Below are 15645 nucleotides of genomic sequence, written 5' to 3'. Positions count from 1 at the left end.
TCCCCTCCACAGCAATGCTTTCAACATGTGTGTGTGTGTGTGTGTGTTACATTTCCAATATGTGATTGGAGAAACACATTCACAGCACAGCAGTGAAACCATTTGTCTTTGATCTATAAGGTGGAGTAATACTAGTCCCTAGCTCATGCAGGGCTGCCATTGGGATCAAAGCCTTAGACCACTGTCTGGAGCACTGTAGGCTGAATTACACGGTATTAGTCATTACGATGTGTTCTACCTTACATCAGAAGAACATCCTCAGAAGGTCCTACTAAATGGCCAAGAGCAGAATCCATCACTAAGTACCACTAGCCTGAACTTCCAACGACCTCCTCAGGCCTTGTTAGGCACGGTACAGGCAGACTAGAGCAAGGGAGTCTGCCCCAGTACTCACTGTAGAGTCAATCAGTAAATACTAAGTCCATGAACTTGCCCTAATGGCAGTGAAGGCTCAGAGTGTTTGTGAAGACTGTACTTAGATCCATTGCTGCTTAGATGTTACCTCTTCCTAAGTTATTTCCAGTGATAAAATAGTTCAAACATGCGAGCAGTAACTTAACAGACACCCGTGCACCCACTATTGAAAGGACAAAATGCTGCCCCGGTATATTGCCCAATTTGTCCCAAATTGTGTAAGAGATGCAATAACTCAAAGGCAACCCAAGCTATATCCGCATTCCTTTTGCTTTTCTAATAGATTTTGATGCAGATGTTTGGTATCCCATGTATAGTCTTATGCCTGCCTACAGCTCACTGTCTTGTGCTACATGTAATTATATTCTTTGCTGGACTTTGCACCTCCCCAGATTTGACTCTCATAGACAGGGCAGTAGTTCAACATGCCCGTGAACTCTCTCCTTGTGCACACGGGAAAGAGATGGCTGGCACAGCTTCACTGGTGCTGTCTAGTGTTTCCCTACACAGTGGGTCCAGCATATGCTCCCAACCCACAGTGCATCAGCGCTTCTGCTTCCTCGCAGATCTGCCAGCTTTGTTCCTGGCTACAGCCCTCTCATGACTTAGAACTGGAACGTTCTTCATATAGTTATTAAGCAACGGCCTTGCTCTTCTGTAAGGTATTGGTAGCAGTTTCAATTTGAGTTGCTGTCTTTTTCTTGTAAATCTAAAAGAGTTTTACTTTTATACAGTGTGTAAGAATCTTCTCCTAAAATGCATTTTCTTTTCTTTTATCTTTGTGGTATCTTTTTATTTCCCACATAATTTTCAGGAAACTCCTGCTTATCAGTCTTATGATTTATGTTTTATGATTTATGCTTTATGATTTATGTTTTATGATTTTTGTGCCCAATACAGAAAAACATTTCCTACCTATGTCATAACCATATTCTTCTATATTTTCTTTATAAAGTTGAATTTTTCCTTTCACATTGAGATCCTACTGTGTCTGGATTTATTTAATATATGGAGTAAGATGTGAATCTGGTTTCATCTTTCTTTTTTTTTTTTGCGCCATTTCTTTTTTTTTTTAATTTATTTATTTATTAAAGATTTCTGTCTCTTCCCCGCCACCGCCTCCCATTTCCCTCCCCCTCCCCCAATTAAGTCTCCCCCCCAGCCCGAAAAGCAATCAGGGTTCCCTGTCCTGTGGGAAGTCCAAGGAACCCCCACCTCCATCCAGGTCTAGTAAGTTGAGCATCCAAACTGCCTAGGCTCCCACAAAGCCAGTGCGTGCAGTAGGATCAGAAACCCATTGCCATTGTTCTTGAGTTCTCAGTAGTCCTCATTGTCTGCTATGTTCAGAGAGTCCGGTTTTATCCCAGGCTTTTCCAGACCCAGGCCAGCTGGCCTTGGTGAGTTCCCAATAGAACATCCCCATTGTCTCAATGTGTGGGTGCACCCCTCGCGGTCCTGAGTTCCATGCTCGTGCTCTCTCTCCTTCTGCTCCTGATTTGGACCTTGAGATTTCAGTCCTGTGCTCCAATTTAGGTCTCTGTCTCTGTCTCCTTTCATCGCTTGCTGAAGGTTAATATTCAGGAGGATGCCTATATGTTTTTCTTTGGGTTCTCCTTATTTAGCTTCTCTAGGATCACTAATTATAAGCTCAATGTCCTTGGTTTATGGCTAGAAACCAAATATGAGTGAGTACATCCCATGTTCCTCTTTTTGGGTCTGGCTTACCTCACTCAGGATAGTGTTTTCTATTTCCATCCATTTGTATGCAAAATTCATGAAGTCCTTGTTTTTTATTGCTGAGTAGTACTCTAATATGTATAAATTTCATACTTTCTTCATCCATTCTTCCATTGAAGGGCATCTAGGTTGTTTCCAGGTTCTGGCTATTACAAACAATGCTGCTATGAACATTGTAGAGCATATACTTTTGTTGTATGATAAGGCCTCTCTTGGGTATATTCCCAAGAGTGGTATTGCTGGGTCCAGGGGTAAGTTGATCCCGAATTTCCTGAGAAACCGCCATACTGCCTTCCAAAGTGGTTGCACAAGTTTGCATTCCCACCAGCAATGGATGAGTGTACCCCTTTCTCCACAACCTCTCCAACAAAGGCTATCATTGGTATTTTTGATTTTAGCCATTCTGACAGGTGTAAGATGGTATCTTAAAGTTGTCTTGATTTGCATTTCCCTGATCGCTAAGGAAGTTGAGCATGACCTTAAGTGTCTTTGGCCATTTGAACTTCTTCTGTTGAGAATTCTCTGTTCAGCTCAATGCCCCATTTTATAATTGGGTTGATTAGCCTTTTACGGTCTAGTTTCCTGAGTTCTTTATATATTTTGGAGATCAGACCTTTGTCAGTTGCGGGGTTGGTGAAGATCTTCTCCCAGTTGGTGGGTTGCCTCTGTGTCTTAGTGACAGTGTCCTTTGCTTTACAGAAGCTTCTCAATCTCAGGAGGTCCCATTTATTCAATGAGGTCCTTAATGTCTGTGCTGCTGGGGTTATACGTAAGAAGTGGTCTCCTGTGCCCATGTGTTGTAGAGTACTTCCCACTTTCTCTTCTATCAGGTTTACTGTGTTCATACTGATATTGAGGTCTTTAATCCATTTGGACTTGAGTTTTGTGCATGGTGATAGATATGGATCTACTTTCATTCTTCTACAGGTTGACATCCAGTTTTGCCAGCACAATTTGTTGAAGATGCTCTCTTTTTTCCATTGTATACTTTTAGCTCCTTTATCGAAAATCAGGTGTTCATAGGTTTGTGGGTTAATGTCAGGGTCTTCTATTCGATTCCATTGGTCGACTTCTCTGTTTTTATGCCAATACCAAGCTGTTTTCAATACTGTAGCTCTGTAGTAGAGTTTGAAGTCAGGGATGGTAATGCCTCCAGACGATCCTTTGTTGTATAAGATTGTTTTGGCTATCCTGGGTTTTTTGTTTTTCCATATAAAGTTGATTATTGTCTTCTCCAGATCTGTGAAGAATTTTGATGGGATTTTGATGGGGATTGCATTGAATCTATAGATTGCTTTTGGTAGAATTGCCATTTTTACTATGTTGATCCTCCCAATCCAGGAGCAAGGAAGATCTTTCCATTTTCTGGTGTCCTCTTCAATTTCTTTCTTCAAAGACTTAAAGTTCTTGTCAAATAGATCTTTCACATCCTTGGTCAGAGTTACCCCAAGATATTTTATGCTATTTGTGACTATCGTGAAAGGTGATGCTTCTCTAATTTCCCTCTCTGTTTCCTTATCCTTAGTGTATAGGAAGGCCACTGATTTTTTGGAGTTGATCTTGTATCCTGCCACATTACTAAAGGTGTTTATCAGCTGTAGGAGTTCTTTGGTAGAGTTTTTGGGGTCGCTTATGTATACTATCATATCATCTGCAAATAACGAGAGCTTAACTTCTTCTTTTCCGATACGAATCCCCTTGATCCCTTTATGTTGTCTTATTGCTATTGCTAGAACTTCAAGCACTATATTGAAGAGGTATGGAGAGAGTGGACATCCTTGTCGTGTTCCTGATTTTAGTGGGATGGCTTTGAGTTTTTCTCTATTTAATTTAATGTTAGCTGACGGCTTGCTGTAAATAGCTTTTATTATATTTAGGTATGATCCTTGTATCCCTAATCTCTCCAAGACTTTTATCATAAAAGGGTGTTGAATTTTGTCAAATGCTTTTTCAGCATCTAATGAAATGATCATATGGTTTTTTTCTTTCAGTTTATTTATATGGTGGATTACATTGATAGATTTGCGTATGTTGAACCAGCCCTGCATCTCTGGGATGAAGCCTACTTGATCATAATGGATAATTTTTCTAATGTGTTCTTGGATTTGGTTTGCCAGTATTTTATTGAGAATTTTTGCATCGATATTCATGAGTGAGATCGGCCTGTAATTTTCTTTCTTGGTTGGGTCTTTGTGTGGTTTTGGTATCAGGGTAACTGTAGCTTCATAAAAGGAATTTGGCAATGACTCTTCTGTTTCTATATTGTGAAATACATTAAGGAGTATAGGTATTAGCTCTTCTTGGAAGTTCTGGTAGAATTCTGCATTGAAACCATCTGGTCCTGGGCTTTTTTTGGAAGGTAGATTTTTGATAACGGTTTCTAGCTCTTCGCGACTAACAGGTCTATTTAGATCGTTCACCTGGTCTTGGTTTAGCTTTGGTATGTGGTACTTATCTAAAAAAATGTCCATTTCTTTTGTATTTTCTAGTTTTGTGGCATACAGCCTTTTGTAGTAAGATCTAATGAGTCTCTGAATTTCCTCTGTGTCTGTGGTTATGTCCCCCTTTTCATTTCTGATCTTATTTATTTGCGTGTTCTCTCTCTGTCGTTTAATTAGTTTGGATAGGGGTTTGTCGATCTTGTTGATTTTCTCCAAGAACCAACTTTTTGTTTCATTGATTCTTTGGACTGTTTTCTGCGTTTCTATTTTGTTGATTTCCGCCCTCAGTTTGATTATTTCCAGTCTTCTACTCCTCCTGGGCGCATCTGCTTCTTTTTTTTCTAAAGCTTTCAGGTGTGCTGTTAAGTCTCCGATGTATGCTTTCTCTGTTTTCTTTAAGTGGGCACTTAGTGCTATGAACTTTCCTCTTAGCACTGCTTTCATGGTGTCCCATAGGTTTGAGTATGTTGTCCCTTTATTTTCATTAAATTCAAGGAAGACTTTAATTTCTTTCTTGATTTCTTCCTTGACCCAGGTGTGGTTCAGTAGTTGACTGTTCAGTTTCCATGAGTTTGTCGGCTTTCTGGAGGTAGGATTGTTGTTGAATTCTAACTTTAATCCGTGGTGATCTGATAAGACACAGGTGGACACTGATATTTTTTTGTATCTGTGGAGGTTTCCTTTGTTTCCGAGTATGTGGTCAATTTTCGAGAAGGTTCCATGGGCTGCAGAGAAGAAGGTATATTCTTTCCTATTTGGGTGGAATGTTCTATAGATGTCTGTTAAGTCCATTTGCTTCATTACCTCCAGTAGTTCTCTTACTTCTCTATTAGGTTTCTGTCTGATTGACCTGTCCATTGCTGAGAGAGGTGTATTGAAGTCTCCTACTACTAGTGTGTGTGGTTTGATGTCTGCCTTGAGTTTTAGTAATATTTCTTTTACATACGTGGGTGCTTTTATATTAGGGGCGTAAATATTCAGGATTGAGACTTCATCCTGACAAATTGTTCCTGTTATGAGTATAAAGTGTCCATCTCGATCTCTTCAGATTGATTTTAGTTTGAAGTCAGTTTTGTTAGAAATTAATATGGCCACACCTGCTTTTTTCTTAGGACCATTTGCTTGAAAGATCTTTTCCCAGCCCTTTACTCTGAGTAGATGCCTGTCTTTGTGGTTGAAATGTGTTTCTTGCAAACAGCAGAATGTTGGATCCTGTTTTCGTATCCAATCTCTTAGCCTGTGCCTTTTTATAGGTGAATTGAGACCATTAATATTAAGTGATATTAATGACCAGTGGTTGTTTACGCCAGATATTCTTATTGTTTTTGGAAGTAGAATTTGTGTGTCTCCCTTCTTTGAGTTGTGCTAGTGAAGGGTTGCTAGATGCCTGAGTTATTGTAAGCAGTGTTGGCAATGTTGGATTCCTTGGGTTGCGATTTTCCTTCTATTACTTTCTGTAGGGCTGGATTCGTGGCTACGTATTGATTAAATTTGTTTTTATCCTGGAATGTCTTGATTTCTCCATTTATAGTGAACGAAAGCTTGGCTGGGTATAGTAGTCTGGGCTTGCATCCATGGTCTCTTAGCTTCTGCAGTACTTCTATCCAGGACCTTCTGGCTTTCATTGTTTCCATAGAGAAATCAGGTGTAAGTCTGATCGGTTTACCTTTATAAGTTACTTGGCCTTTTTCCTTTGCAGCTCTTAGTATTCTTTCTTTAACCTGTATATTTTGTGTTTTGATTATTATATGGCGAGGGGATGTTTTCCTTTGATCCAGTCTGTTTGGTGTTCTATATGCTTCTTGAATATTCAAAGGAATATCTTTCTTTATGTTGGGAAAGTTTTCTTCCATAATTTTGTTCAAAATATTTTCTGGGCCTTTGAGCTGTGACTCTTCTCCTTCTTCTATTCCTATTATTCTTAGATTTGGTCTTTTTATTGTGTCCCATATTTCCTGAATGTTTTGTGATGAGAATTTGTTGGCTTTGCAGTTTTCTTTGATCAGAGCGTTTATTTTCTCTATGTTGTCCTCAGAATCTGAGATTCTCTCTTCTATTTCTTGTATTCTATTGATTATGCTTGTTTCTGTAGGCTCTGCTCGTTGACCTAGATTTTCCATATCCAGCTGGGCCTCAGTTTGTGTTTTCTTCCTTGCTTCCATTTCAGTTTTCAATTCTTGAACTGTTTCCATTACCTGTTTGATCGTTCTTTCATGGTTTCCCAGGGTATTATGTACGTATTTACTCATTTCTTCAAATTTTTGGTTATACTTCTCATCCATTTCTATAAGGGCATTTTTCACACGTTGTTTAAGGAACTCTACAGCTTTCATAAAGTCAGTTTTTTCCACTTCTTCTGTGTTATGGTGTTGGAGACCTTCTGTTGTAAGATCGTTGGGTTCTGGTGTTTTCATGTTGTTTTTCAGATTATTGGGTGAATTCTTTCCTTGGCGCCTGCCCATCTCCTCCTATCGATGCTATCTAAGGGGTCTTTTAAAACTGGTTCAGGTTCCCCTGCTGGCCAGGGGCTCCTCTTACAAAATGCCCTTGCTCTGTTTCCTGGATCCTGCAGGGGGCCAAGATCCCTCTCACCCCTCAGAAAGGTCTTCAGGAATAGGACCCGGCTCCTCCTTTGCCAGGGACCTCCCCAACCGAAGGCCTACCTCTTTGGTTTAATTGTAGTGGGGCGATCTGTTCTTGGTGTTGCGCGCGCGGTCCCTGCAGCCTGCTTCTCCTGCTGGGACGGTTCTAGACGCCAGCAGCCTGTGTCCTCTGCTGCCGCTCTGGTCCCAGTGGGTCCCTGCCGGCTGCGCTGGGCGTCCTCCGGCCGCGTTCCGCCGCCCGGTGGTCCGGCCGCGTTCCGCCGCCCGGTGGTCCGGCCGCGTTCCGCCGCCCGGTGGTCCGGCCGCGTTCCCCCGCCCGGTGGTCCGGCCGCGTTCCGCCGCCCGGTGGTCCGGCCGCGTTCCGCCGCCCGGTGGTCCGGCCGCGTTGCGTTCCCTGGTTTCATCTTTCCATTCTGTTCCCTTTACATTTTCTTTTTCTGTGATTTGAATTTATCCTTTTTTATTCTTATACATTAGATCATTAATAGTAGCCAAATTAGTAACCAGAAATGTAAGTTATTAGGTTCCAATCTTGCTTTTATGTGTTGTTTTATTTCTTTAAGGAATGTTTGTAATTTTAGACTGAACTTGCCTGTAATAGAACTTCATTTGTGGGCCTTTCACAGACTTGGTTGAGATGTTTTCACTTCTGCAGTGTGCATCATAGTCGCAAGAACAACCTTGAGTAGAATTTCTCAGTTCTGGTTTCTAAGAGCCCATGTGCATAAAAGTAGTCAACCTGAAACTTGTCGACTGAAAACGTGTAAACATAAACCAGGAAAATTTTGTCTCTTCAAAGAACTTTGAGAGACAGACAAGAGTCCTGGACTGGGCTTTTTCTCCTGGTTTACTGTCTCCAGCAAAGTCCGGTGCCTTAAGAGCACCAAGCTGGCTGAACGGTTCCTTTTCCTGCATCATGATAAAGCCCTTTACCCTGCCCCTTCTGCGTAGGCATTAACATTCAAGCTCCAAGAGTACCTTAAACCAAAACTCCTCATCCCACTCCCCGACTCCACAGCCAATGAACCACAAAAACTCTGAGAGCCTCTGGTCTACTTTCTTTCGGTTCCCTTCATCTTCCAGACACCTAGGAGTTCCCCTGTATTTCCTGAGAGCTGTCCTTTACATTTCAAAGGACTGGTGTTGTTATAATTTATCCTAGAGTTCTTGGAATTTTTGGTGTCCGGATAGGAAGTCTAGATTCAGACAATATAAACAATTCTCCAGAACCGTTTCTTTATTTAGTTCATCTTTCTTTTGTGTGTATGTGCGTTGTAAAGTAAAATTCACACGTCCTACATCTGGGGCCTTATAGTTCCTGAAACTATTTCAGTACACACTAATCTTCCTCATGTCACGATAGATGTCGGGGGAAGGGGCAGAGTCAGGCCTGAGTGGCTGCTTTGGTAGAAAGGTCAGCAATGAGGTAGAATACTGACAATATTCATTTCAGGATATATGTATTCTACCCGGCTTCGCTGTAGTGGGAGCATCTAGGACACAAATGTTCACCTCCTTCCCGCCTCCCGCAGAAGACTGAGTTAGTATACCGGGGAAGCTTCTTGAGGGAACCAGTGAGAAGATCCAGACTAAGACCAATGTTGAAAAAGCTAACACCTAACATCGTGACGCGGGGCCTCCTGTTGAGCCTGGCAATCGTCAATGCTTAAATCTGGCCCTTAGCTCTCAGTTCTACCTCCCAGCTCTGCTCCCACAATGTGGGCAGAGGTGAATCCATACACTGTGAGCCATTTTACCTACTCAGCAGTCAGCTTGTATTTTTTTTAATTAAGACTAAATAGGAACATTTCATTTGTATCAACGTGGGCTCTGATAAGTTGGGAAGAACAGGATATTCCTGCTTGAGTGTCTTCCAGTTTCTAAGCAGAAAGGTCTGGATGACTGGGTTTTACAGTGGTTTCTGGATAGGTGAAGCTGACCTAAAAGCCCCCATGACCTGTGCTGCTGAGCATGTGTCCTTCATATTCACTGTGCATCATGGTAGAATTACAGCCTTTGTTTACTGTGTCAGTTTTCATGTAACCACAAGCAATCTTTATTCTCATGTGCTTCCAAGAATGGATCTCTCCCTGCTCTTTGCATCTCTGAGCCTCTCAACCGTGCATGTTCTCCTGAGTCCCCAGGGCTCAGTCAGAGAATAAAATCTCTGCCAGTTCACTAGGTGCTTAACCAAAGACTGGTGGATTTAACAATGAATTATTAGCAAAGACAAATGGGGGGGTACTTTTTAATTGACCATATTGGAAATTTTCAGATAGTAAAAAGTGAGGTATTTCCATTCCATCTGGCATTACCATTTAAGGTCATGTTTGTCCTTGCTGTGTCCCTTGTCCCTCCTTCCTCCCCAGCAGGTTCGAAGACACCTGATCTTTCCCATTCCTCTTGGAAATCCCGTTCCTGTTCATGGCAGATGGCCTCGTCCTTGCTAGGAGAACAGCACAGCCTAGCTGAATGCAGGAGGCAGCAGTGAGCTTGACAGAACCCTTTGAACCACAGGGCAACTCATCCAGCACCTGCCTCCATGGCCTCCCCTTACAGAGAGAAAATGGGCCCAAGATTCCAAGTCTCAACTTTTACCTGTGAGTTAAGACAATCAGCCATTTCAGAACTCTGTCATCCCTGTCTTCGGCAAAAGAAAGACAAGCAGTCCGTTAGCTGGGTTGGACTTGAGAAAACCAGTTCACGGACATGAGACCCGGAAAAGAGATAACTGCACTCATGTGAATGGGAGGCTTATTAGAGGAACAACTTCTAAAATGCATGCTGTCACTGCCGAACAGAAAGGCGACTAACTCAGATTATTACTTCAGAACGAGTGGTTGAGAGGCGGACTCTTTGGATGGGAAGACATTGCAATGTGGTCATTTGCACTTAATAACTGAATACAGCAAAATCAAGGGACATAAAGAGAGGAGACAAATAGCTTTATGAGGGTCAGTTAAGGAAAGGCAAAATAAACAGCTTCTAAGAATAGCTTACTTAGTAATCAAAGTTATTCAAAGTCTTAACGTTGTAATCAGATTCTGCAGTCCGAACTGATCACGCTGCGGTTTAGCTGCAAATGAAACCCTTAAGTGTTCAAGTAGAGTTGCAGCCACCGAACTTTCTGCTTGTTTCCAAAGGGTATTTTTATAATTGACTCAGGAGAAGCTTAGTTGTTCCTAGTTGGCCCCTCTCCAAAATGAGAGTTCAAGGTCATCCTGAATGTAACTGTGTGGTGAGAAAAAGCAGAATTTCCAGGGAAGTTAATGGGGAAGTAGGCTGTACTGGAGATAATGAGGAAATAGTCTAAGTATCAGCGGCCTTTATGAATTTCTACAAAAGCGTCCCAACATCCACCCACTACTAATCCGCCCAGCTGCCATTAGGGTGGTGAGTTTCCATGGCTGGCTACTGTAGGCAAACAGAAAACACAGCCAGGCCCTAGTGATTTTGAGAAACGATCAAAGGAAAACCAGTTCCCTGCCTCTCCCAACATCACACACAAGTAGCCTCGGGTACAGGAGCATCCGTGTCTGTGTGACGCACGCAGATCTTTCACTAGGATTCACATTTAAAGAGCATGTGGCCCCAGGAAAAGGCAAGTAGCTTTCTTACCTGCCCTCCAACGATGCAGGTCTGGCCCCGGGGCCTTACATGAACAGACAGTAAGTTTGCCAGGGTTAAATAATAAAAGGACAGGCGAGGCAGGGGAGTTTGCCTGGGTTTATGGTTTAATCCATTTACCTATAATGTTTCCTGAGCAATTAGGGAGAGAAGGCAGCCTCCTTTTCACTCAACCTGACGATTGATGAAAATGATTGCCCTATTTTAATCTAAATTAAATAGAGTTGAGGTCTTAGCATGACAGCAGAGCGAGAGTTGCCCTTTCAGACCCTGGCTTTTTAGTGCTTTCCTGGCTTTCAGAGATACCCAGGGAGTGATTTAGGAAAGCGTAGCCTTGTTAGAACAACGTTAGGGCCTCGGGAGGAGGCGGAAGATGTTCACGGCTTTTGGGGAAAATAACATGTCAGATGAAGGATGGGAGGACAGAGGCATCTTTCACGAAGCCGAGGAAGCGTGAGTTCTACACAATGTGCCTTGGTCGCTTCACGGGATGGCTGATTGGGCACACACCAGGTGGACCTCAGCGTACAAAGGGCATCTTGGGAGTGGATATTCTTGAGTTTTCACCCACTAGTACCGTTCTGTGAATCCTTCAGAGCCTCATCGAGGTCCACCATCTGAAAACGTTTCTACTTAAGCAACCATAGACACGGTATAAACTGACCAACCACATGGCTGTTCCATGGTATAGTCAAGGGGGAGGCTTTCACTGTAGATGTGAGGGAGGGAACAGCCAGAGGCATCTGGAAGAGTCCAGAGACTGAGAGACTGAGCATGGCCAGAAGATTGCACCTGTCCATGAGAAAAGCAGAGTGTGTGTGTGGGGGGAGGGGGGTCATAGAGAGAGGGGAAGAGCTAAAGATGAAGACAGAGGAGAGCAGGCAGAAGAGTGAGCAAAGCCAAAACAGCAGGGTTCTAAGGAGAACAAGAAGCAGGACGAAGGAAGCTCATGAACTGGAGAAGTTGGGGTGGAGACCAGAAAATTCACAGCCAGCATAGACTGTGAAATGTGTAACAGGTTCGCATGATACCAAGCAAGCCTGGAGGTCAGCATGGGCTTTGGTGTGCTACTAGATACAGCAGAAAGCCATTAGCACCTTCTGTGGGTCGTAAGGGGATGATGGCTCTTGTCTAACTGCCAGAATTTGGAAATGAAGTTTCCTTTGGACCTGACAAGCGTGACCGGGTATTGTCAGGAGCTTGGGGATGGGCCTTGTGCTCACAAAATCAAACCAGAAAGGAACTTACTTTATAAGTGAGGGAGGATGGTGGAGAAAAGTAAGACAGCTTCCAAGCTAGCTGCCTTCTCCGCTTTCCCTCAGATTCCCTGCCTCCTCCACAGAGGAGTCAGTCAGGAAAAGGACAAGTTCTGACCTTCCTCTTAGTTCTTTACCCCCACAACCCTTGCTCCTCGAAACCCTCTAAGGCATTTCCAAACCACTGGAGAAAGTCCACTGACTTGGAGCCCCACACAGGAAGAAACTGGGAAAACTCCTACTTGTAGGAAAACAAATGGCTCCTGGACCAGCCCTTGGGATGGCAAGGTTCCACCCCAGCCTGATGCGGTTCTCTTGGTGACCATTAACTGAGGACCATTAACTAAACAGAGACTTTGTTTATTGAAGAGCTAGTCTCTCCCTTTTGCCTTGTGCCCCTAGGCAGAAAGGACCCAAAGCCCAAGCACAGTTTGAGGCACAGTGCTTGCACTTTGCTTGCTTGCATTCCCATTAGGGAGGAGAACTTAGAAATATCTTAGCATTTTGTTGGAATAGTTTGTTTCTTGGTCAAACCATGGTTCTCCTTGTGTTTTTCTCTGATTTTACTGTGTTTTCAGCTTTAAAAAGAAGGGGAAAAAAAGTGAACAAGCCCTTGGGGTTTAGAAGTATTGTTTATGTTCCTTTAAAACACAGATCTAGGAAAGATAGAATTTCTCTAATGAGAACCAGAGAGCAGGCTGAGTAAGAAGGCCCGCAGGAGCATATAATGTGGGCTCCTCTTCATTCCTTCTGGGATCCCTCCCTCCCCGCCCGTCTCCCTCTAGAAAGTGTGGGATTGTTTATCTTGTGCAGTACAGTGGCCTTCATGCAGCGGTGGAGTCATTGATAGGTTCCGTTAATGCTGATTTTAAAATTTTACCTCTGCATCCAAAAGTCGTGACATTTTGGCTTTAAATGGGCAGAGCAGTTGAGAAAAGTCAGATGACTTTCCACCAGCAATTAAATTAGAAGTGTTTTTGCAGGCTGCATTTACGAATGCCACTTTATTTCCCATTTTGCCTCAACATTAGCTCTTGGGTTCTCTTGTGTGGACTCTCGCACGTTCCCTACTGTTCTGGGGTCTTCTTGGAAGAGCCCATCGGAGCTTCCAGCTGTCTGTCTGGTAGACACACCCTGTTCTCCTGTGTCTTCTTTGCCTCCTTTGTCAACCTTGGCTTGTCTCAGCTTGACCCCTTCTTTCCCAGTCATTTTCCCAGCTGGAAACCATCTTAGTTAACTCCTCCCACCTTTTAAGTCCCTACTCCTCACCGCTGCTACTGGCTCTCAAGGATGTCACCTCTTCCTCCTTTGCAACCTAGGGGTCACTCCTGTGAGATTTCCTGAATACACATTCCAAGAATCCCATTTGCAACACTGTACTTCTCAGCAGCTTCCCCAAGGTGGTGTCAGCAGGGGGTCAGGGCTGTGACTTCTCTGTCTACACCACTAACTGAGCGTGGTGGGAATTCTAGTGAAGCAAAAGGAAAAGGGTGCCCCACGGTCAGAATGTCTTTGCTTGTCAAAGATGGAAAGCCGCTACTTAAATAGTGAGACTTTGCTTTTGCAGAGACAGTTCTCGACGCCATTTTCATCCACATATGCCGAGATGTTTCTTCTCTGTATTTCAGCGTGGCTGCAATGGTGAGTTCAGGAAGAGACCTTGAGACTGAAACTCTTTGTAGACCAGGAGGCCCAGGAAGCAGCCAGAGTACAAGACCAGTTCCTCCGTGGGAAACAAAAGGAGAAGCTAGGAAGTTCAGGCTGCTAACAGAAACAGGGCAGCCAGGGTGGTGAAAACGTGAGGAGACAAAGGCAGGCTCTAAAACCCAAGTCTTAGGCCATTTGGCGATGTTACCCTGCACCTTCTGGCCACTGGGAACCCTCTCTCCACATCCTTCTCCCTAGACTAATTTGTGTTTACATTTTTTCACAATTAGCATTTCTAATTTAGGGACTGGAATGCTTCTCTTCTGGCACGGCTTCCCTGAGGGGTTATTTGAGAGGGCTATAAATAGCAGGATGGGGTCTCTCCTGACCACTACTATTTGATTTTCATCCTGGAGAGGCCAATTGGATCCCTAAATTCCCATTTCCTCTGGGGTGGTGTCCCAATTTTCCATAAGCCTTTTTTTTGGGGGGGGGGGGAAGCAAACTAAAGACAGAATGGTTGTGTAAAATACAATGGATTCTTCCCATTGGCTCAGAGCTGAGCTTGAGTTAAAATGTGAATCACCCATGTGTCCCCAAGGTCCTTTCTGGGACCTTCTCCTTGCCAAGTCCAAAGGAACCTCCTTTCCCCCAAATTCTGGCACTTAAACAAAGCCAGCATTCCTCAGTAACTTGGGAAGCCAGTTCCTCTCTACCAAAGGAGCCATTTTCCCAAGGCTACCTGTAGTGTCCAGTAGCAAACCAAAGCATATGCTGGCCTCCAGGCTCCCTCAGTGTCTGTCCCAAGCACCTGTTACTCATTTCAGAGTCCATGCTGACAGCCTGGCTCCTCTCAGCTCTTCCTCACTCCTGACCCCACCCCCAAACTTCTTTAGCCCCCGAGTGTCCCTCCTCAGCTACCCATTTCCCTTATAACCCTACTTTTTCCGCCTACCCTTTCTCTTTTGCCCCTCTCTCTTGGTCTTCTCTTTGTCTTCCTCTCTTGTTCCACCCCCCATGGTCAAGTCCAGCCTGTTGGCCATGTTTCATCCATTACATCTCTCTCTGCTCTTGACTCTTACAGATGCCTCTGGCTGTTCTCTCCCTCATATCTACAGCAAAAACCTTCAGCTCGTACCTTAGAGCATTGTTTTTCTGCTGGGGAATAGTTATCCCCTAGTGGGCCCAGGACATCAGTGAGATTGTATTATTGACCAGGCACTGAGATAGTCCCAAGGAAAGCCAGAACTGCTAGTGAGGCTAGGCAACAGAATGGCTGGGGTCACCAGAGAACCAGGGCAGAAGCTAGGGTGATGGCAATGTCAGGTGGCAATGCCAATGACATAGCCAGAGGCAACAGCATGTGGCGGTGGACTCCAAATGGACCACTTTTTCTTAAAGATGGCAGTTGAAGACTCAGGAACTAGAGGTTGGTTGAATGACAACATTTTTGTTTCTCGAATTTTGTGACTTTCTTTTTGATATTTGCTGGAAGATATAGTTTGGGGCATATTCCTTCTTAGCTGTGGAGTGCATTTTGTGGTCTCTCTTCTCTTTCAAGTAAAAGGATGTAGTTAAACCCTGAATAGGAGAAAGGTTCCAGGGAGTCATTGTTCTGAGATGCAGGGAGGTTAATCAGGCCTCTGAAAAGACCTTTCCCTATTAGGCACTAACAGCTAGCCCTTTATACATCAGTCACAATGTTTCCAGAGGAAGCCAGTGAGCTCTGGACACCCCAGAGCAGGGAGAATACAGAATCCGAGAATGTTAGCCCTGAACCGAACCTTGGGTCCTTGAGACACTTGAGCACAACCTCTTCCCTGGCCGCTGAAACTGATAAAGTGGAGATAAGTGACCTTCACAGGCCCAGTGAAGGTCAGGGCCTGTCTGTGGCAGAGCAGGGACAAGAGCCTAGCTCTG

Source organism: Microtus pennsylvanicus, chromosome 6, assembly GCF_037038515.1.
Source record: "Microtus pennsylvanicus isolate mMicPen1 chromosome 6, mMicPen1.hap1, whole genome shotgun sequence".
Classification (NCBI taxonomy): domain Eukaryota; kingdom Metazoa; phylum Chordata; class Mammalia; order Rodentia; family Cricetidae; genus Microtus; species Microtus pennsylvanicus.
The sequence above is the reverse complement of the archived record's forward strand: the minus strand, read 5'-3'. Positions refer to the sequence as shown.